The sequence below is a fragment of the Drosophila mauritiana genome, unplaced genomic scaffold (genome assembly GCF_004382145.1).
Source record: "Drosophila mauritiana strain mau12 unplaced genomic scaffold, ASM438214v1 U_31, whole genome shotgun sequence".
Lineage (NCBI taxonomy): Eukaryota > Metazoa > Arthropoda > Insecta > Diptera > Drosophilidae > Drosophila > Drosophila mauritiana.
Genome location: NW_022881449.1, coordinates 25,174 through 50,048, shown reverse-complemented (window position 1 = coordinate 50,048; position 24,875 = coordinate 25,174). Strand labels below are relative to the sequence as shown.

The 24,875-nt window shown below is 37.0% G+C and overlaps 3 non-coding genes and 2 pseudogenes across 3 annotated transcripts; all 5 read right to left on the bottom strand.

Annotated features, from left to right (window-relative positions):
• Window positions 1-137: 137 nt before the first annotated feature.
• On the bottom strand, window positions 138-315 carry LOC117149752 (annotated as a pseudogene).
• Window positions 316-996: 681 nt separating this feature from the next.
• On the bottom strand, window positions 997-2,983 carry LOC117149745. The gene has a single exon (XR_004460492.1). It is a non-coding gene; the product is annotated as a small subunit ribosomal RNA (ribosomal RNA).
• Window positions 2,984-7,588: 4,605 nt separating this feature from the next.
• Window positions 7,589-17,112, bottom strand: LOC117149748 (annotated as a pseudogene).
• A 395-nt stretch (window positions 17,113-17,507) lies between these two features.
• Window positions 17,508-17,686, bottom strand: LOC117149750. Its single transcript, XR_004460494.1, has one exon. It is a non-coding gene; the product is annotated as a 5.8S ribosomal RNA (ribosomal RNA).
• Window positions 17,687-18,372: 686 nt separating this feature from the next.
• On the bottom strand, window positions 18,373-20,367 carry LOC117149753. Its single transcript, XR_004460495.1, has one exon. It is a non-coding gene; the product is annotated as a small subunit ribosomal RNA (ribosomal RNA).
• Window positions 20,368-24,875: the final 4,508 nt, after the last annotated feature.

Genomic DNA, 24,875 nt, shown 5'->3' with positions numbered 1-24,875 from the left:
TCTTCGTTTTTCACATTCAAATGTGAGATAATGTTTTTCATTTCTTTTTTAATATTATGAATAAAATCATTATTTAATCCAATAATATACCATATGCTTATAAAAAATTTATAAACAACTTAATTAGCATAGTCTTACAACCCTCAACCATATGTAGTCCAAGCAGCACTATAAAATTAATTAAAGTACATAACAGCATGGACTGCGATATGCGTTCAAAATGTCGATGTTCATGTGTCCTGCAGTTCACACGATGACGCACAGTTTGCTGCGTTCTTCATCGACCCATGAGCGAGTGATCCACCGCTTAGAGTTTTATAATTCATTTTTATATAATATCAATATTGTTTTTATTGAAAGAAATTAAAAATACACCATTTTACTGGCATATATCAATTCCTTCAATAAATTTATTTTTATACCTAAAAATAAATGTTGCGATATGTCTTAGTTTCATATAAGCATTATGTATCATAAAAATCTGGTTATGGTTTGCTATTTTGGGTGACACATACTGCAAAATTTATATAAACATTAACCTGATGGATGACAGGTACAAACATTGTATATTTTAGGTTGTTGCATTAGCCAACGTATGCTCATAACATAGATGAACAATACATATTCGCAACGCGTGTATATTATGGTCCATATACACACACACTTATTTTGAATACCACATTCAAATTATTTTAATTTTAATTCGACTTCTACTTTCAAATTTGTTCAGTTTCTTCGATTTCCATTTTCGAGAATTTGTTTTTATAGGAAACGCCATTGTTGTAGTAGGTACTCCACAAATACGCACAACAACATTATAATGTTAAAGTCTTTTTATGAGGTTGCCAAGCCCCACATATAAAATAAAAGCCATCTTCATTTTATTTTGACTTTAACTTTTGATTCCGTGGAATCATTTTGTAATATTTTTATTTTGGTAAATTGTATTTATTTGTATTATAACAAATGTTTATTAACGATAAGGATATTATACAATAATGATCCTTCCGCAGGTTCACCTACGGAAACCTTGTTACGACTTTTACTTCCTCTAAATAATCAAGTTCGGTCAACTTTTGCGAAACAACCGTAACACGCAAGGCGTCACAGTGATCACGTCCGGAGACCTCACTAAATAATTCAATCGGTAGTAGCGACGGGCGGTGTGTACAAAGGGCAGGGACGTAATCAATGCGAGTTAATGACTCACACTTACTGGGAATCCAAGTTCATGTGAACAGTTTCAGTTCACAATCCCAAGCATGAAAGTGGTTCAGCGGTTTACCCGGACCTCTCGGTCTAGGAAATACACGTTGATACTTTCATTGTAGCGCGCGTGCAGCCCAGGACATTAAGGGCATCACAGACCTGTTATTGCTCAATCTCATTATTGCTAGACGCAATTTGTCCATTTAAGAAGCTAGTGTCCTTATAATGGGACAAACCAACAGGTACGGTCCACTTACATAAACACATTCAAACACAATAACATTTTACTGCCACCATGAATGAAGGCTACATAAGCTTCAGCACATAATCCTGAAGATATCTATTTAATATATTTGAGTCTCGTTCGTTATCGGAATAACCAGACAAATCACTCCACGAACTAAGACGGCCATGCACCACCACCCATAGATTCGAGAAAGAGCTATCAATCTGTCTTACACACTTATGTTCGGACCTGGTAAGTTTTCCCGTGTTGAGTCAAATTAAGCCGCAGGCTCCACTCCTGGTGGTGCCCTTCCGTCAATTCCTTTAAGTTTCAGCTTTGCAACCATACTTCCCCCGGAGCCCAAAAGCTTTGGTTTCCCGGGAAGCGACTGAGAGAGCCATAAAAAGTAGCTACACCCAATTGCTAGCTGGCATCGTTTATGGTTAGAACTAGGGCGGTATCTGATCGCCTTCGAACCTCTAACTTTCGTTCTTGATTAATGAAAACATCTTTGGCAAATGCTTTCGCTTAAGTTAGTCTTACGACGGTCCAAGAATTTCACCTCTCGCGTCGTAATACTAATGCCCCCAAACTGCTTCTATTAATCATTACCTCTTGATCTGAAAACCAATGAAAGCAGAACAGAGGTCTTATTTCATTATCCCATGCACAGAATATTCAGGCATTTGAAGCCTGCTTTAAGCACTCTAATTTGTTCAAAGTAATAGTACCGGCCCACAATAACACTCGTTTAAGAGCACTAGTGCAGGTTTTTAAATAGGAGGAACATATGAAAAAATACAAGTATTTAATCACATATAAGAACTCCACCGGTAATACGCTTACATACATAAAGGTATAGTACTAACCACAATTGTAAGTTGTACTACCCGTATGAAGCACAAGTTCAACTACGAACGTTTTAACCGCAACAACTTTAATATACGCTATTGGAGCTGGAATTACCGCGGCTGCTGGCACCAGACTTGCCCTCCAATTGGTCCTTGTTAAAGGATTTAAAGTGTACTCATTCCAATTACAGGGCCTCGGATATGAGTCCTGTATTGTTATTTTTCGTCACTACCTCCCCGAGCTGGGAGTGGGTAATTTACGCGCCTGCTGCCTTCCTTAGATGTGGTAGCCGTTTCTCAGGCTCCTCTCCGGAATCGAACCCTGATTCCCCGTTACCCGTTGCAACCATGGTAGTCCTAGATACTACCATCAAAAGTTGATAGGGCAGACATTTGAAAGATCTGTCGTCGGTACAAGACCATACGATCTGCATGTTATCTAGAGTTCAACCAATATAACGATCTTGCGATCGCTTGGTTTTAGCCTAATAAAGCACATGTCCCATAAGGTTCATGTTTTAATTGCATGTATTAGCTCTAGAATTACCACAGTTATCCAAGTAACTGTTAACGATCTAAGGAACCATAACTGATATAATGAGCCTTTTGCGGTTTCACTTTTAATTCGTGTGTACTTAGACATGCATGGCTTAATCTTTGAGACAAGCATATAACTACTGGCAGGATCAACCAGAATAATGTTTTTCCTTCATATTCCATTCATATATTTTGAATCGAAATAAGCAATATAATAGATATATAGATATATAGATTTTTCACTTTATATAATTCCATGATTTTTATTAAATTGAATAAAATTCAATATTTCGCCTTTGGGTAAAATTTTAAATATATAAGTAAAAAATCCATTCGATTACGGCCATTTTTATATAGCATTCGTAATCCATATTTTCATTTTTAATTTATACTTGTTTTACCAATATAACAAGAATTTCATCTAATTATTGTAATATATATATTTCTATAATTTTATCTTTTATACATACATATTTCATTATAAAATATCATTTTATTTCCAACATACATAATTATTGTATCCACACATGTACAATTTTTGTTTAACCAATATAAATATTAAGTTAAATCATTTGCATTTTGAAGATAAATTTAAAATTTATCTCTTTTCATATATATCTCTGGTAATATATAACATAAAACCAAGCGCATATGATAATATTTCCACATTTAATATATAATTTTATATTTCTTTCATAAGAATCCATATTTGTATTATACCGTAACGATATAATAATCCAACTATACGGCAGGTAATAAATTAATATTTGCCTGCCTCCAAAAATTAACGATAATATATGGAAACGATTTGTTATTCTATATATAATAGAAACTTGACTTTTGTTTCAACGATATTATCTATAAAGCGTATATTCCTATTATCCGCGGAGCCAAGTCCCGTGTTCTATAGAACTGAGAAACAAATTTGTACGGATAATAATATACTTTATTGTATGTAACCAATATAAACATAATCCGAAATAAATATTTCGAATAATGCGGGAGGTCGGCAACCACTGCCTACCTATAGTAGTTTTTGAACCCGCTGTCCTCAAAGCGGGTATTTTCAATTCCGTTTGCCACCCAACATACGGGCTATTCTCTTATATATTAAGAGATTATAGGAACATTTCATTTTTTTTCCATTATTCATATATAATATGATTATTTTTTCCCTTATACATATAATAATTAATCATTTTCATATGTATATTATTTAATTTACTCATATTATTGCCAAAATCATATGAATACATAAGTTTTGAACAATATGAGAGGTCGGCAACCACTGCCTACCTATAGTAGTTTTTGAACCCTCTGTCGTAATTCCGGTCGTTTACACTACTATACCCTCTCACTATAATGGCTTTTCTCTATAATACTAAGAGAATGTGGGATATTTTCAGCATTTTTTCCCTTATACATATAATAATTAATCATTTTCATATGTATATTATTTAATTTACTCATATTATTGCCAAAATCATATGAATACATAAGTTTTGAACAATATGAGAGGTCGGCAACCACTGCCTACCTATAGTAGTTTTTGAACCCTCTGTCGTAATTCCGGTCGTTTACACTACTATACCCTCTCACTATAATGGCTTTTCTCTATAATACTAAGAGAATGTGGGATATTTTCAGCATTTTTTCCCTTATACATATAATAATTAATCATTTTCATATGTATATTATTTAATTTACTCATATTATTGCCAAATCATATGAATACATAAGTTTTGAACAATATGAGAGGTCGGCAACCACTGCCTACCTATAGTAGTTTTTGAACCCTCTGTCGTAATTCCGGTCGTTTACACTACTATACCCTCTCACTATAATGGCTTTTCTCTATAATACTAAGAGAATGTGGGATATTTTCAGAATTTTTTCCCTTATACATATAATAATTAATCATTTTCATATGTATATTATTTAATTTACTCATATTATTGCCAAAATCATATGAATACATAAGTTTTGAACAATATGAGAGGTCGGCAACCACTGCCTACCTATAGTAGTTTTTGAACCCTCTGTCGTAATTCCGGTCGTTTACACTACTATACCCTCTCACTATAATGGCTTTTCTCTATTATACTAAGAGAATGTGGGATATTTTCAGCATTTTTTCCCTTATACATATAATAATTAATAATTTTCATATGTATATTATTTAATTTACTCATATAATTGCCAAAATCATATGAATACATAAGTTTTGAACAATATGAGAGGTCGGCAACCACTGCCTACCTATAGTAGTTTTTGAACCCTCTGTCGTAATTCCGGTCGTTTACACTACTATACCCTCTCACTATAATGGCTTTTCTCTATAATACTAAGAGAATGTGGGAATATTTCAGCATTTTTTCCCCTATACATATAATAATTAATAATTTTCATATGTATATTATTTAATTTACTCATATAATTGCCAAAATCATATGAATACATAAGTTTTGAACAATATGAGAGGTCGGCAACCACTGCCTACCTATAGTAGTTTTTGAACCCTCTGTCGTAATTCCGGTCGTTTACACTACTATACCCTCTCACTATAATGGCTTTTCTCTATAATACTAAGAGAATGTGGGAATATTTCAGCATTTTTTCCCCTATACATATAATAATTAATAATTTTCATATGTATATTATTTAATTTACTCATATAATTGCCAAAATCATATAAATACATAAGTTTTGAACAATATCAGAGGTCAGCAACGGTCTTTCCTCTATAATACTAAGATAATATGGGAATATTTTCAGCATTTTTTCCCTTATACATTTATACATATAATAATTAATCATTTTCATATGTATATTATTTAATTTACTCATATTATTGCCAAAATCATATAAATACATAAGTTTTGAACAATATCAGAGGTCAGCAACGGTCTTTCCTCTATAATACTAAGATAATGTGGGAATATTTCATCATTTTTTCCTTTATACATTTATACATATAATATTTAATCATTTTATATGTATATTATTTAATTTACTCATATAATTGCCAAAATCATATAAATACATAAGTTTTGAACAATATCAGAGGTCGGCAACGGTCTTTCCTCTATAATACTAAGATAATATGGGAATATTTCAGCATTTTTTCCCTTATACATATAATAATTAATCATTTTCATATGTATATTATTTAATTTACTCGTATAATTGCCAAAATCCTATGAAGACATAAGAGAATACAATATGAGAGGTCGGCGCAACCATAATATAGTAGTTGATGACGAGGTGTTTGGCAACTTGATACAATTCTTTAAAAAGTCTTTATATTAATTATATGATAGGGACAATATCATATGCGTCACTAAATTGATGACGAGGTGTTTGGCAACGTGACACAAATCATTAAAGTCTTTATATTAATTATATGATAGAGACAATATCATATGCGTCACTAAATTGATGACGAGGTATTTGGCAACTTGATAGAATTCTTTAAAGTCTTTATATCAAAAATTATATGATAGGGACAATATCATATGCGTCACTAAATTGATGACGAGGTGTTTGGCAACTTGACACAATTCATTAAAGTCTTTATATTAATTATATGATAGAGACAATATCATATGCGTCACTAAATTGATGACGAGGTATTTGGCAACTTGATATAATTCTTTAAAGTCTTTATATCAAATATTATATGATAGGGACAATATCATATGCGTCACTAAATTGATGACGAGGTGTTTGGCAACTTGACACAATTCATTAAAGTCTTTATATTAATTATATGATAGGGACAATATCATATGCGTCACTAAATTGATGACGAGGTATTTGGCAACTTGATACAATTCTTTAAAGTTTTTATATCAAAAATTATATGATAGGGACAATATCATATGCGTCACTAAATTGATGACGAGGTGTTTGGCAACTTGACACAATTCATTAAAGTCTTTATATTAATTATATGATAGAGACAATATCATATGCGTCACTAAATTGATGACGAGGTATTTGGCAACTTGATATAATTCTTTAAAGTCTTTATATCAAAAATTATATGATAGGGACAATATCATATGCGTCACTAAATTGATGACGAGGTGTTTGGCAACTTGACACAATTCATTAAAGTCTTTATATTAATTATATGATAGGGACAATATCATATGCGTCACTAAATTGATGACGAGGTATTTGGCAACTTGATACAATTCTTTAAAGTTTTTATATCAAAAATTATATGATAGGGACAATATCATATGCGTCACTAAATTGATGACGAGGTGTTTGGCAACTTGACACAATTCATTAAAGTCTTTATATTAATTATATGATAGGGACAATATCATATGCGTCACTAAATTGATGACGAGGTATTTGGCAACTTGATATAATTCTTTAAAGTCTTTATATCAAAAATTATATGATAGGGACAATATCATATGCGTCACTAAATTGATGACGAGGTGTTTGGCAACTTGACACAATTCATTAAAGTCTTTATATTAATTATATGATAGGGACAATATCATATGCGTCACTAAATTGATGACGAGGTATTTGGCAACGTGATAGAATTCTTTAAAGTCTTTATATCAAAAATTATACGATAGGGACAATATCATATGCGTCACTAAATTGATGACGAGGTATTTGGCAACTTGATATAATTCTTTAAAGTCTTTATATCAAAAATTATATGATAGGGACAATATCATATGCGTCACTAAATTGATGACGAGGTGTTTGTTTGGCTACAGGAAAAATCATTTATTTATCGAATCATCAAGCAAAGGATAAGCTTCAGTGGATCGCAGTATGGCAGCTGCTCAACCACTTACAACACCTTGCCTGTTACAAAAGTCGTTTACAATTGATTCTAGGCTTTGTCATTGTATTAAATAATGCTTTTATATGTAACTAGCGCGGCATCAGGTGATCGAAGATCCTCCTAATTTACTATGTTACAAATTACATTGGCATCACATCCATTGTCGTTTATAAAATAAATTATAAACTTTAAATGGTTTAGAAGCCATACAATGCAAATTGCCCCTTATTTATCATTGCAGTCCAGCACGGATACGACCTTAGAGGCGTTCAGGCATAATCCAACGGACGTAGCGTCATACCACTGTTCGCTCGAACAAGTATTGTGCCATTGGTCCGTACCTGCGGTTCCTCTCGTACTACGCAGGAATGCTGTCGCAACAACGTTTTGTCATTAGTAGGGTAAAACTAACCTGTCTCACGACGGTCTAAACCCAGCTCACGTTCCCTTGCATGGGTGAACAATCCAACGCTTGGTGAATTTTGCTTCACAATGATAGGAAGAGCCGACATCGAAGGATCAAAAAGCGACGTCGCTATGAACGCTTGGCCGCCACAAGCCAGTTATCCCTATGGTAACTTTTCTGACACCTCTTGTTAAAAACTCTTTAAACCAAAAGGATCGATAGGCCGAGCTTTTGCTGTCCCTGTGTGTACTGAACACCGAGATCAAGTCAGCATTTGCCCTTTTGCTCTATGTGTGGTTTCTGTCCGCACTGAGCTGGCCTTGGGACACCTCCGTTATTATTTGAGAGATGTACCGCCCCAGTCAAACTCCCTACCTGGCAATGTCCTTGAATTGGATCATACCTGAGTAATTGGAGTTATACCAAATTTTCAAATCAAAAATACATAAATGCATCGTTTTATTAAAGAATTTGTTTGCGATTATATAACAAACTCGTGATACTTTGATCAAGAAGCTTGCATCAAAACCCAATACCATAAGATATAATAAATATATCCGTATAATGGCTAGGAAATGATACACGTTCCATTTAATCAAGTAAGTAAGGAAACAATAAGAGTAGTGGTATTTCATTGACGATACCAAACCGAGGTCTAATATCTCCCACTTATTCTACACCTCTTATGTCTCCTTACACTGCCAGATTAGAGTCAAGCTCAAAAGGGTCTTCTTTCCCCGCTAATTATTCCAAGCCCGTTCCCTTGGCTGTGGTTTCGCTAGATAGTAGATAGGGACAACGACGACGACTTTTCAGATCTCTCCGAACTTGTTTTACGTGGCGTGTTCCACACTGAAGGGATTACAACCACGACACCCTGAACACCCACAAGTGGTGCATGTATCAACATGGTGTATGTGTCTGGATACGCCAGACAAGCGTCCCGGACTAGAAGCTATAGCTATGTACATAGCGACCACCCCGGTAGCAATTCGAGTACTTGCTTGCCGGGCAAGCACTCCCCCTTGCTGAGGAGCGAGATCTACCTAAAATCTCTACTGATCTCTGGGTCACAGCACCCGAGTTTTGCGCAACTAGCACCGTAACTCAAACGTCGAACACGAAGGCTCTACCCGCGATATGGGTACCAACCACAGCCACCACGATACTCCCACCAGGGGGCCTACCTCAATGTGCAGTCTTGGATAGCTGCACAACCCGTGGTACCGAAAGAGAGGCTCGGTGGGCCTCCTCCTTTTGCTCCGACAAGCAGGGTTAGAGGGACCTATGGCTATATTAGTCGCCTCTTACGACAAGCAATAGCGGACTGTGGAAGTATTCTCGCCCGCTAACCACACGGCGAAGTTTTTGGGCTAAACACCCCTCCTCCTACGGAACACTTCGTCCGCAAACACTGCCAGCCGTTGAGTCCTCTGTTGATCTTCCAGGATTCTATCGAAGGTCCAGTTTTCGCCAAGGCGCTGCACTCCAAGTCCATCGAGGTTCCGCAAATCTGCATATAGGGGGCAAGCGCACAATATGTGCATCCAGTCCTCATATGGATCTCCACAAGCGCAAGCAGTGGTATCGCTGAGGGCTCTCCCTTGCAAAAATGCGTTAAACGACCCGTGACCTGTCAGCAGGTAAGACGTCCTCATCGAGAATCCAAATCTTGGATCCCGATAGGCGAGAGTGACATATGGGATGAATTTATGCGTCACCCGTCCTGGTTCGCTGTCATCATCCCATCTGTTCTGCCAACTCTGCAGTAAGCACTCTTCTAGGCGAGTCTTCCTCTGCTTCCAGCTTAGACACGTAGTGTCCTCGTCATATAGCCAGTCGTTCTCCTCCAGCGGGTATCCACGCTTCAGCTTGTATTTGACCGCTAAAAACTTAGCAGCCAAGTCAAGCGGGGGAGCTCCACCAAGTACCTGCAGTGCCACTGTGGACACTGTTCGGCATACCGAAAGGCATCCAAGCAGGATTAGCCTCTGGCAGGAGGCTAGTCGTCTCCGGGCGGCTACTTGCTCGGCGGTGTCATACCATACCGGGGCACCAAACAGCACACAAGGTGCCATGAGTCCGTCATATATGGTCCGCCTGGCTCGAGGACTGAAGCCCCAGTCGGCTCGAAGCACACGCGCCAATGCTCCAACGACTCCGGTCATCCGCTGGCGAAGCGAAGCTATGTGCGTGAGGAATTTCATTCCTTCACTGACCGTGATGCCAAGGTACCGACAGCTACGCACATACGGAAGGTTCGCTCCAGCAAACCTCACCGTAGGCGCACGTCTCAAGGCACCTTTTAGCAGCATTATTACCGTCTTGCTGGTCGAGACGGCAACGCCAACTTCCGCTCCCCACGCTTCTACGATGGACATCAGCTGTGCTCCTTTTTCCTCTAGCATAGCTCGGGAATTTCCCTCGACGAGAAGCAGCAAGTCATCAGCGTATGCACTCAGCTGGCAATACGGCTGGAGACGCTGAAGCAGTACATCCATCAGAATGTCCCAGATAAATGGGCCACTGATTGACCCCTGCGGGCAGCCTCTAGTTACCGGTACTTCCACAGTACCGGAACTGCTTCGGATCACTGCTCTTCGGCCGGAGAAAAAGCTCTGCCACAAGCCCATCTCCCGGCATCCCAAGTCGGCTAGTCGGCGGAGTGCAGCACTCCATTCGACGTTGTCGAATGCTCCTTTGAAGTCCACGAATGTGCCGAGCACGTATTGCGCCGGGCTGGCACAAACACTGCTCTTCAGTAGATAGGGACAGTAGGAATCTCGTTAATCCATTCATGCGCGTCACTAATTAGATGACGAGGCATTTGGCTATTTTTTTTTTTTTTTTTTTTTTTGATCGCGGAGGTATGGAAATCTATCGAAAGATACTAGGTCTGTCAACACTTCAGTTTCCTAGCATGCACGATTCATTGCTGAACCGAAGTTCCGCAACGCCTACGTACTAAAACCATCCTCATAGCCATTTATATATTACCATTATTTGCGATGTTTATGCCTTTATTGATGTTATGCCAAGACAGCAAGCAAATGTTTTGAACCAAACGTTTTAGCTAAGTCCAATCTCGGGAAAACCCGCTCAGGTACATGAACTGTTTAAAACAACCGAGACTGCCTCTCATAACCTGGACGCTAATGATATGACTATCATATTTGCTGAGGAGACCCTTCGCTATCAATCTTTTAACGGATTGACCACTCCAGATCCCCCTCCAGTTCAGGGTGGCAGAATGGAATTCAATGTCACCTGCGGCTTCGAATCTGCGACGCAATTCAGTTCGTATGTCCGGTCTGTCGTATCTATTGATTTTGCGCTGGTGCGCATCATCCATAGAGTGTCCGTCTGTCACAATTTGTATGTCGATCACATCAATGTGATTTTGTCGTAGTGCCACCAGGTCCGGTTTATTAAGGCCGGATTCGCACTGCAGACTTGGTTCAACAATGACCGCGCAGCCTCTCTCCTCAAGTCCCCGCTTGATTCGATTTACTACGCAGTTGTGTCTAGCTACGCGCCTCCCATGCGATCGGTAACATTTTTGCATTATATGGTTTGTTGTTTCGGGAGCGTCACATCCTGCACGACACTGTCGTTCCAATTCGTGCCTTCCCCTTGTAGTACGAGACTTCGTGGGTAGGGCATTTATCCGCAGACGAATACCGTCTATATATTCCTTTCCTGTTAGTAAACGCGTGGGTTGATTAACCCACCCGTGTTGCGGTCCCCAATGGCCCGCTTCACGGAGTCCGCTGCCATCAACTGAGAGGTACAATTTGTTCGCCCAATATTTTTCTATTGCCGGACGCGATAACAATTCATGTTGTTCTGCAAATAATCTATCTCGGGCCCGTTGTTTTTCGGCTTCGAGGAAAGAGCTGGCTACCTCGTTTTGCGTGAGGTGAGGCCATTTAATATTACTCAAACGTCTTAGCCTTAACATTGGAGCTACCCATCTAAGTGATGGAATTCCGAGACCTCCACTTTTTGGGGGTGCGTGAATGAATGCTATCGGCACATCCAGCGGAAGATTTAGCCATCTTCGCACATAGTATCGTATTAGTTTGTCAGTTTTTCGTAGGACGCCTATCGCCACACTCCCAAGGGCTAACTTGTGATAGAGCTGTGGGATAAGGACAGTCCTTAGGGCGAACATCCTCTGTTGTGGTTTGAGGGGGGCCTTTGTCAATCTTTGTAGCTTTGGACCAATGTCCTCGGCCGGATTGCATCGAACCCTCCCAGTTGCAGTGAAGTTGATGCCTAAGTACTTCCACTCGTCCGTTCGCTTCAATGATGGAATCTCTCTTGAGCCTACGTAAAAGCTCTGTGCCTCTAGCACGGTACACTTCTGTTTCGGCTGGCCCTTAATGCCAACGGTAAAACATTTGTCGGCATTAAGTTTGAGGCCGACGAGAGATAGAAAATCCAACGTTCTGTCCAACAATACTTGAAGTCCCATTCGAGTTTCAGCAAATAGTACCAAATCATCTGCAAACGCGGCCGCGTTAGTAATGGCATTTCCGACTCTAGCACCAATTTCGCTGGGTAGGTTTCTAAGTAACCTGTCCATTACCAAGTTAAATAGAATAGGAGACAAAGGGTCACCCTGCTTCACTCCTCTAGCAGGGACGAATTCCTCTGAACTCCAACCGTCCCCATTGAGACTGGTACCGCCACCCTCGTACGTATTCTGTACGTAGTCAACGAAGCCCTTTGGCGCACCATAAGCACGTAAGGTGTCATATATAGATGCATGCGATAGAGAATCGAATGCCTTGCTTACATCTAAATTTGCGATGTAGCAAGATCTAAAGTGCTTATGGCTATGCCTCAAGACTAAGTCAACTATCGTCGCATTATCGGCACATCCGTCGGTAGGTAAGAAGCCCCGCTGGCGCGGGTCCCAATTGATTGATGAGTTCAACCGGGTTGCCAATATTGCATTTAGCTGTCTTACCAGGACTGAAGGCACCGATATTGGACGAAAGTCTTGCGGTCGCTTCGCCGTCACCGTCTTCGGGATGAAGACAGTTCTGGCCAGTCGGATAGAGTGTGGTAGATTGCCGCACCATAGAATTAGGTTCATTATACGTAGCATAATACCTGACGGCACCTCCCTGGCTGTTTTTGGAGTTATCCCGTCAGGCCCCGGAGATGAAGATAATGAGATTCTTGATGCCCTAAGGTCATGCTCCGTAATAGCAGACCATACCCTCTCAAGCGAGTGATCCATTTGTATCACTTCTCCACTGCAAGAGCTTGGGCTAGGCTGAGTCATTACTTCTCTCCAGTAGGGAACCATTACTTCTTGGCTTGGCATTACCGACTCATCAGTTCCATTTAGCAAGGACTTAATGCATCTTCCTTTATGCTTATCCCAGTTACGCTGGGTGACAGCATACTGCTGCCTTCTGCTTTCTCTCCTATTCCGAGGTCTCCGAGGAGGTCTCGTCAGCGTGTGTCGTACACCCTGTGCCGGAAAAATTCCTAGGAGATATAGCGATAAGCATTGGAGAGTGGTTTCCTTTCCCTCGAGCTCTGCCCTGTCAATGATCGTTTGTAGCTCTTGGGCTCTCCATTTGGAATGGCATTCTACGGGGCTATACCCACGCAGTGTCCGCAAAATTTCCCTGTTCGACTGTTCGAAGGGAGTGATTGGAGTTGTTTCTGATGTTGTTACTTGGTGGTTTTGCTCACTTCTACTAGGGCGGCGCCTTATGGTTAGATTAGCAACTTCCGGGACGCGAGCTGATTGCCCTCTTATCTGCTCTATTTTCTCCTTATAATCGCCCCTCTGTCTTAGCTTTTTGATGGCTTCGACGCTGCGGTTTGCAAAATACACCGCTAGTTGCTTGTTTATGTGTTTATGTCCATTTGCTGTGAGCTCAACCTCCTTTCTCGCCATCATCCACTTCTCTTCCTCACTCCACCTTGCCTTTATCTCGACACGTCGACGTACTTCATCAAGTTCGTCTGGGTGCCGAGATCGCATGTGAACACCGAGTCCTCTCTTGCTGTTAAAGGACCGGCCACATACTGTGCAGGGAACCCTAGATAGAGTAGCCGCTGCGTTTGGTTCATATTGGTCCTCCGGGAAGGTGTCCACGGAGGGTCGGGTCGTCATCAGATTGTGTAAATTCATCCGAGGCTCGTTATTTCTATTTGTAGTTCCAATATGAATAAATTTCCTCTGGGGAACCAACCCATCGGAAAAGTTTTGCCGCTCAAATTAGCTGCTAAACAAGTTTAGCATTACCGGGGACCACCACGAGGAGGTTTTGAGTCGACTTGAGTAAAGGAGAGACTTGTGAGTTACAGAGTAAAATTCCCCTTCCGCATACCATATGATATGACTTACGAATTACAGAAAAATACTCCCCCTCTGCTCGCAATTACCCCAGACCTTAAGAGAGTCATAGTTACTCCCGCCGTTGACCCGCGCTTACTTGAATTTCTTCACTTTGACATTCAGAGCACTGGGCAGAAATCACATTGTGTCAACACCCGCTAGGGCCATCACAATGCTTTGTTTTAATTAGACAGTCGGATTCCCCAAGTCCGTGCCAGTTCTGAATTGATTGTTAATTGATAATCGTTATAATTGATAAGAACTAATTGGTTTAACCCAAATAGTATTCTTAAAAATTTTAGCAAGAAAGTTCCACAATTGGCTACGTAACTAAACTATCCGGGGAACAAGTAACTAACATAAATGCTAGAAACTCTATTTACCCAGAACGAGCACATAAACCATGTTATTGTTTCCCAATCAAGCCCGACTATCTCAATCTTCAGAGCCAATCCTTATCCCGAAGTTACGGATCTAATTTGCCGACTTCCCTTACCTACATTATTCTATCGACTAGAGACTCTTCACCTTGGAGACCAGCTGCGGATATTGGTACGGCCTGTTGAGAAGTTTGCGTGTCCCCACCATAAATTTTCAAGGTCCGAGGAGAAAATATCGACACAACAGTATATGTCATGCTCTTCTAGCCCATCTACCATATCTCTCTGCGAAAGACTTCCATGGTAGTACGGCTATAAAACAGAAAAGAAAACTCTTCCGATATCTCTCGACGGCTTCTTTATGGTCGTTCCTGTTGCCAGGATGAGCACGAGGCCCATATTTAATAACAAACGGATACTCAACAGGTTACGGAATTGGAACCGTATTCCCTTTCGTTCAAAATTATTCAAGTGTATTATATTCGCTTTGTTTATATAGTTAGGCATTTTTGTTTTACTTGAAAATTTTCGGCTTTCGCCTTGAACTTAGGACCGACTAACTCGTGATCAACCACTGTTCACACGAAACCCTTCTCCACTTCAGTCCTCCAAGGTCTCATTCGATTATTTGCTACTACCACCAAGATCTGTACCAATGGCAGCTCCATGCAGGCTTACGCCAAACACTTCTACGCATACCATTGTACCTTCCTACTCACTAAAGTTTCAAAATTTATATCACAAGTAATATAAATCATCTACTTTAGCGGTAATGTATAGGTATACAACTTAAGCGCCATCCATTTTAAGGGCTAGTTGCTTCGGCAGGTGAGTTGTTACACACTCCTTAGCGGATTTCGACTTCCATGATCACCGTCCTGCTGTTTTAAGCAACCAACGCCTTTCATGGTATCTGCATGAGTTGTTAATTTGGGCACCGTAACATTACGTTTGGTTCATCCCACAGCGCCAGTTCTGCTTACCAAAAGTGGCCCACTGGGCACATTATATCATAACCTTGAACTTCATATCAAGAAAGTTAAGGTTCTTACCCATTTAAAGTTTGAGAATAGGTTAAGATCGTTTCGACCCTAAGGCCTCTAATCATTCGCTTTACCAGATAAGATTATTTTATATAATATTAAAATGCACCAGCTATCCTGAGGGAAACTTCGGAAGGAACCAGCTACTAGATGGTTCGATTGGTCTTTCGCCCCTATACTCAATTCTGACAATCGATTTGCACGTCAGAACTGTTTCGGTCTTCCATCAGGGTTTCCCCTGACTTCAACCTGATCAAGTATAGTTCACCATCTTTCGGGTCACAGCATATATGCTCAAGGTACGTTCCAGTTAGAGGCATAAATAATATAAATATACATTATACATAACTATATAGAACGCCCCGGGATTGTGTTAATTAGCTATAAATAGCTAAAAAACTAATCCCATTATTAGTCAAGTTAATTACGCTATTAGGTTTACATCCCAATAACTTGCACATATGTTAGACTCCTTGGTCCGTGTTTCAAGACGGGTCCCGAAGGTATCCTGAATCTTTCGCATTGTTAATCATACAAGAGCATATAATAAACACAAAAATCAATGATAATTATGCCATTATATAATTCCGAAAAATTAACGCTCTGTAATAATATAAATCTATCAGCACTTTATCAAATTAATAACATTTATTCTGTGTTAAAATGCAAGCAATTTAATTGGAATAAACTATAAGTTATATTTTATGATAAATTTGGGATATGCTAATAGATTACAATGTCCTTATATGGAAAAAATGCACATTATTCTTAATAATATTATTTAAATATTACAATTTTAATGATGAATTTTCCATAACGGATATTCAGGTTCATCGGGCTTAACCTCTAAGCAGTTTCACGTACTGTTTAACTCTCTATTCAGAGTTCTTTTCAACTTTCCCTCACGGTACTTGTTTACTATCGGTCTCATGGTTATATTTAGTTTTAGATGGAGTTTACCACCCACTTAGTGCTGCACTATCAAGCAACACGACTCTTTGGAAACATCATCTAGTAATCATTAACGTTATACGGGCCTGGCACCCTCTATGGGTAAATGGCCTCATTTAAGAAGGACTTAAATCATTAATTTCTCATACTAGAATATTGACGCTCCATACACTGCATCTCACATTTGCCATATAGACAAAGTGACTTAGTGCTGAACTGTTTTCTTTTCGCTCGCCGCTACTAAGAAAATCCTTGTTAGTTTCTTTTCCTCCCCTAATTAATATGCTTAAATTCAGGGGGTAGTCCCATATGAGTTGAGGTTGTATATATAACTATTTTTTGCCATAAATTCTTTATATATAAATGATAAAACAATCAATTAAATTCGTTATAAATAGTTCCAATAGTTCTTGTAAGCAAAGTTATTTTTTATCCATTTAACGAACCAACGAAGAATAATAACAAAACCAAGATTTTTCTTTTTCCGAATCATTAATAAGAGACAATTCTAGATGAAAAATATTTCAATTTTTTATGCTAGACATTTCTCAGTATTATTTGATTGAAAAAGAAAATATTTCTCTTCGTTTTTCACATTCAAATGTGAGATAATGTTTTTCATTTCTTTTTTAATATTATGAATAAAATCATTATTTAATCCAATAATATACCATATGCTTATAAAAAATTTATAAACAACTTAATTAGCATAGTCTTACAACCCTCAACCATATGTAGTCCAAGCAGCACTATAAAATTAATTAAAGTACATAACAGCATGGACTGCGATATGCGTTCAAAATGTCGATGTTCATGTGTCCTGCAGTTCACACGATGACGCACAGTTTGCTGCGTTCTTCATCGACCCATGAGCCGAGTGATCCACCGCTTAGAGTTTTATAATTCATTTTTATATAATATCAATATTGTTTTTATTGAAAGAAATTAAAAATACACCATTTTACTGGCATATATCAATTCCTTCAATAAATTTATTTTTATACCTAAAAATAAATGTTGCGATATGTCTTAGTTTCATATAAGCATTATGTATCATAAAAATCTGGTTATGGTTTGCTATTTTGGGTGACACATACTGCAAAATTTATATAAAACATTAACCTGATGGATGACAGGTACAAACATTGTATATTTTAGGTTGTTGCATTAGCCAACGTATGCTCATAACATAGATGAACAATACATATTCGCAACGCGTGTATATTATGGTCCATATACACACACACTTATTTTGAATACCACATTCAAAATTATTTTAATTTTAATTCGACTTCTACTTTCAAATTTTGTTCAGTTTCTTCGATTTCCATTTTCGAGAATTTGTTTTTATAGGAAACGCCATTGTTGTAGTAGGTACTGCCACAAATACGCACAACAACATTAATAATGTTAAAGTCTTTTTATGAGGTTGCCAAGCCCCACATATAAAATAAAAGCCATCTTCATTTTATTTTGACTTTAACTTTTGATTCCGTGGAATCATTTTGTAATATTTTTATTTTGGTAAATTGTATTTATTTGTATTATAACAAATGTTTATTAACGATAAGGATATTATACAATAATGATCCTTCCGCAGGTTCACCTACGGAAACCTTGTTACGACTTTTACTTCCTCTAAATAATCAAGTTCGGTCAACTTTTGCGAAACAACCGTAACACGCAAGGCGTCACAGTGATCACGTCCGGAGACCTCACTAAATAATTCAATCGGTAGTAGCGACGGGCGGTGTGTACAAAGGGCAGGGACGTAATCAATGCGAGTTAATGACTCACACTTACTGGGAATTCCAAGTTCATGTGAACAGTTTCAGTTCACAATCCCAAGCATGAAAGTGGTTCAGCGGTTTACCCGGACCTCTCGGTCTAGGAAATACACGTTGATACTTTCATTGTAGCGCGCGTGCAGCCCAGGACATCTAAGGGCATCACAGACCTGTTATTGCTCAATCTCATTATTGCTAGACGCAATTTGTCCATTTAAGAAGCTAGTGTCCTTATAATGGGACAAACCAACAGGTACGGCTCCACTTACATAAACACATTCAAACACAATAAACATTTTACTGCCACCATGAATGAAGGCTACATAAGCTTCAGCACCATAATCCTGAAGATATCTATTTAATATATTTGAGTCTCGTTCGTTATCGGAATTAACCAGACAAATCACTCCACGAACTAAGAACGGCCATGCACCACCACCCATAGATTCGAGAAAGAGCTATCAATCTGTCTTACACACTTATGTTCGGACCTGGTAAGTTTTCCCGTGTTGAGTCAAATTAAGCCGCAGGCTCCACTCCTGGTGGTGCCCTTCCGTCAATTCCTTTAAGTTTCAGCTTTGCAACCATACTTCCCCCGGAGCCCAAAAGCTTTGGTTTCCCGGGAAGCGACTGAGAGAGCCATAAAAGTAGCTACACCCAATTGCTAGCTGGCATCGTTTATGGTTAGAACTAGGGCGGTATCTGATCGCCTTCGAACCTCTAACTTTCGTTCTTGATTAATGAAAACATCTTTGGCAAATGCTTTCGCTTAAGTTAGTCTTACGACGGTCCAAGAATTTCACCTCTCGCGTCGTAATACTAATGCCCCCAAACTGCTTCTATTAATCATTACCTCTTGATCTGAAAACCAATGAAAGCAGAACAGAGGTCTTATTTCATTATCCCATGCACAGAATATTCAGGCATTTGAAGCCTGCTTTAAGCACTCTAATTTGTTCAAAGTAATAGTACCGGCCCACAATAACACTCGTTTAAGAGCACTAGTGCAGGTTTTTAAATAGGAGGAACATATGAAAAAATACAAGTATTTAATCACATATAAGAACTCCACCGGTAATACGCTTACATACATAAAGGTATAGTACTAACCACAATTGTAAGTTGTACTACCCGTATGAAGCACAAGTTCAACTACGAACGTTTTAACCGCAACAACTTTAATATACGCTATTGGAGCTGGAATTACCGCGGCTGCTGGCACCAGACTTGCCCTCCAATTGGTCCTTGTTAAAGGATTTAAAGTGTACTCATTCCAATTACAGGGCCTCGGATATGAGTCCTGTATTGTTATTTTTCGTCACTACCTCCCCGAGCTGGGAGTGGGTAATTTACGCGCCTGCTGCCTTCCTTAGATGTGGTAGCCGTTTCTCAGGCTCCCTCTCCGGAATCGAACCCTGATTCCCCGTTACCCGTTGCAACCATGGTAGTCCTAGATACTACCATCAAAAGTTGATAGGGCAGACATTTGAAAGATCTGTCGTCGGTACAAGACCATACGATCTGCATGTTATCTAGAGTTCAACCAATATAACGATCTTGCGATCGCTTGGTTTTAGCCTAATAAAAGCACATGTCCCATAAGGTTCATGTTTTAATTGCATGTATTAGCTCTAGAATTACCACAGTTATCCAAGTAACTGTTAACGATCTAAGGAACCATAACTGATATAATGAGCCTTTTGCGGTTTCACTTTTAATTCGTGTGTACTTAGACATGCATGGCTTAATCTTTGAGACAAGCATATAACTACTGGCAGGATCAACCAGAATAATGTTTTTCCTTCATATTCCATTCATATATTTTGAATCGAAATAAGCAATATAATAGATATATAGATATATAGATTTTTCACTTTATATAATTCCATGATTTTTATTATATTGAATAAAATTCAATATTTCGCCTTTGGGTAAAATTTTAAATATATAAGTAAAAAAATCCATTCGATTACGGCCATTTTTATATAGCATTCGTAATCCATATTTTCATTTTTAATTTATACTTGTTTTACCAATATAACAAGAATTTCATCTAATTATTGTAATATATATATTTCTATAATTTTATCTTTTTATACATACATATTTCATTATAAAATATCATTTTATTTCCAACATACATAATTATTGTATCCACACATGTACAATTTTGTTTAACCAATATAAATATTAAGTTAAATCATTTGCATTTTGAAGATAAATTTAAAATTTATCTCTTTTCATATATATCTCTGGTAATATATAACATAAAACCAAGCGCATATGATAATATTTCCACATTTAATATATAATTTTATATTTCTTTCATAAGAATCCATATTTGTATTATACCGTAACGATATAATAATCCAACTATACGGCAGGTAATAAATTAATATTTGCCTGCCTCCAAAAATTAACGATAATATATGGAAACGATTTGTTATTCTATATATAATAGAAACTTGACTTTTGTTTCAACGATATTATCTATAAAGCGTATATTCCTATTATCCGCGGAGCCAAGTCCCGTGTTCTATAGAACTGAGAAACAAATTTGTACGGATAATAATATACTTTATTGTATGTAACCAATATAAACATAATCCGAAATAAATATTTCGAATAATGCGGGAGGTCGGCAACCACTGCCTACCTATAGTAGTTTTTGAACCCGCTGTCCTCAAAGCGGGTATTTTCAATTCCGTTTGCCACCCAACATACGGGCTATTCTCTTATATATTAAGAGATTATAGGAACATTTCATTTTTTTTCCATTATTCATATATAATATGATTATTTTTTCCCTTATACATATAATAATTAATCATTTTCATATGTATATTATTTAATTTACTCATATTATTGCCAAAATCATATGAATACATAAGTTTTGAACAATATGAGAGGTCGGCAACCACTGCCTACCTATAGTAGTTTTTGAACCCTCTGTCGTAATTCCGGTCGTTTACACTACTATACCCTCTCACTATAATGGCTTTTCTCTATAATACTAAGAGAATGTGGGATATTTTCAGCATTTTTTCCCTTATACATATAATAATTAATCATTTTCATATGTATATTATTTAATTTACTCATATTATTGCCAAAATCATATGAATACATAAGTTTTGAACAATATGAGAGGTCGGCAACCACTGCCTACCTATAGTAGTTTTTGAACCCTCTGTCGTAATTCCGGTCGTTTACACTACTATACCCTCTCACTATAATGGCTTTTCTCTATAATACTAAGAGAATGTGGGATATTTTCAGCATTTTTTCCCTTATACATATAATAATTAATCATTTTCATATGTATATTATTTAATTTACTCATATTATTGCCAAAATCATATGAATACATAAGTTTTGAACAATATGAGAGGTCGGCAACCACTGCCTACCTATAGTAGTTTTTGAACCCTCTGTCGTAATTCCGGTCGTTTACACTACTATACCCTCTCACTATAATGGCTTTTCTCTATAATACTAAGAGAATGTGGGATATTTCAGAATTTTTTCCCTTATACATATAATAATTAATCATTTTCATATGTATATTATTTAATTTACTCATATTATTGCCAAAATCATATGAATACATAAGTTTTGAACAATATGAGAGGTCGGCAACCACTGCCTACCTATAGTAGTTTTTGAACCCTCTGTCGTAATTCCGGTCGTTTACACTACTATACCCTCTCACTATAATGGCTTTTCTCTATTATACTAAGAGAATGTGGGATATTTTCAGCATTTTTTCCCTTATACATATAATAATTAATAATTTTCATATGTATATTATTTAATTTACTCATATAATTGCCAAAATCATATGAATACATAAGTTTTGAACAATATGAGAGGTCGGCAACCACTGCCTACCTATAGTAGTTTTTGAACCCTCTGTCGTAATTCCGGTCGTTTACACTACTATACCCTCTCACTATAATGGCTTTTCTCTATAATACTAAGAGAATGTGGGAATATTTCAGCATTTTTTCCCCTATACATATAATAATTAATAATTTTCATATGTATATTATTTAATTTACTCATATAATTGCCAAAATCATATGAATACATAAGTTTTGAACATATGAGAGGTCGGCAACCACTGCCTACCTATAGTAGTTTTTGAACCCTCTGTCGTAATTCCGGTCGTTTACACTACTATACCCTCTCACTATAATGGCTTTTCTCTATAATACTAAGAGAATGTGGGAATATTTCAGCATTTTTTCCCCTATACATATAATAATTAATAATTTTCATATGTATATTATTTAATTTACTCATATAATTGCCAAAATCATATAAATACATAAGTTTTGAACAATATCAGAGGTCAGCAACGGTCTTTCCTCTATAATACTAAGATAATATGGGAATATTTTCAGCATTTTTTCCCTTATACATTTATACATATAATAATTAATCATTTTCATATGTATATTATTTAATTTACTCATATTATTGCCAAAATCATATAAATACATAAGTTTTGAACAATATCAGAGGTCAGCAACGGTCTTTCCTCTATAATACTAAGATAATGTGGGAATATTTCATCATTTTTTCCTTTATACATTTATACATATAATATTTAATCATTTTATATGTATATTATTTAATTTACTCATATAATTGCCAAAATCATATAAATACATAAGTTTTGAACAATATCAGAGGTCGGCAACGGTCTTTCCTCTATAATACTAAGATAATATGGGAATATTTCAGCATTTTTTCCCTTATACATATAATAATTAATCATTTTCATATGTATATTATTTAATTTACTCGTATAATTGCCAAAATCCTATGAAGACATAAGAGAATACAATATGAGAGGTCGGCGCAACCATAATATAGTAGTTGATGACGAGGTGTTTGGCAACTTGATACAATTCTTTAAAAAGTCTTTATATTAATTATATGATAGGGACAATATCATATGCGTCACTAAATTGATGACGAGGTGTTTGGCAACGTGACACAAATCATTAAAGTCTTTATATTAATTATATGATAGAGACAATATCATATGCGTCACTAAATTGATGACGAGGTATTTGGCAACTTGATAGAATTCTTTAAAGTCTTTATATCAAAAATTATATGATAGGGACAATATCATATGCGTCACTAAATTGATGACGAGGTGTTTGGCAACTTGACACAATTCATTAAAGTCTTTATATTAATTATATGATAGAGACAATATCATATGCGTCACTAAATTGATGACGAGGTATTTGGCAACTTGATATAATTCTTTAAAGTCTTTATATCAAATATTATATGATAGGGACAATATCATATGCGTCACTAAATTGATGACGAGGTGTTTGGCAACTTGACACAATTCATTAAAGTCTTTATATTAATTATATGATAGGGACAATATCATATGCGTCACTAAATTGATGACGAGGTATTTGGCAACTTGATACAATTCTTTAAAGTTTTTATATCAAAAATTATATGATAGGGACAATATCATATGCGTCACTAAATTGATGACGAGGTGTTTGGCAACTTGACACAATTCATTAAAGTCTTTATATTAATTATATGATAGGGACAATATCATATGCGTCACTAAATTGATGACGAGGTATTTGGCAACTTGATACAATTCTTTAAAGTTTTTATATCAAAAATTATATGATAGGGACAATATCATATGCGTCACTAAATTGATGACGAGGTGTTTGGCAACTTGACACAATTCATTAAAGTCTTTATATTAATTATATGATAGAGACAATATCATATGCGTCACTAAATTGATGACGAGGTATTTGGCAACTTGATATAATTCTTTAAAGTCTTTATATCAAAAATTATATGATAGGGACAATATCATATGCGTCACTAAATTGATGACGAGGTGTTTGGCAACTTGACACAATTCATTAAAGTCTTTATATTAATTATATGATAGGGACAATATCATATGCGTCACTAAATTGATGACGAGGTATTTGGCAACTTGATACAATTCTTTAAAGTTTTTATATCAAAAATTATATGATAGGGACAATATCATATGCGTCACTAAATTGATGACGAGGTGTTTGGCAACTTGACACAATTCATTAAAGTCTTTATATTAATTATATGATAGGGACAATATCATATGCGTCACTAAATTGATGACGAGGTATTTGGCAACTTGATATAATTCTTTAAAGTCTTTATATCAAAAATTATATGATAGGGACAATATCATATGCGTCACTAAATTGATGACGAGGTGTTTGGCAACTTGACACAATTCATTAAAG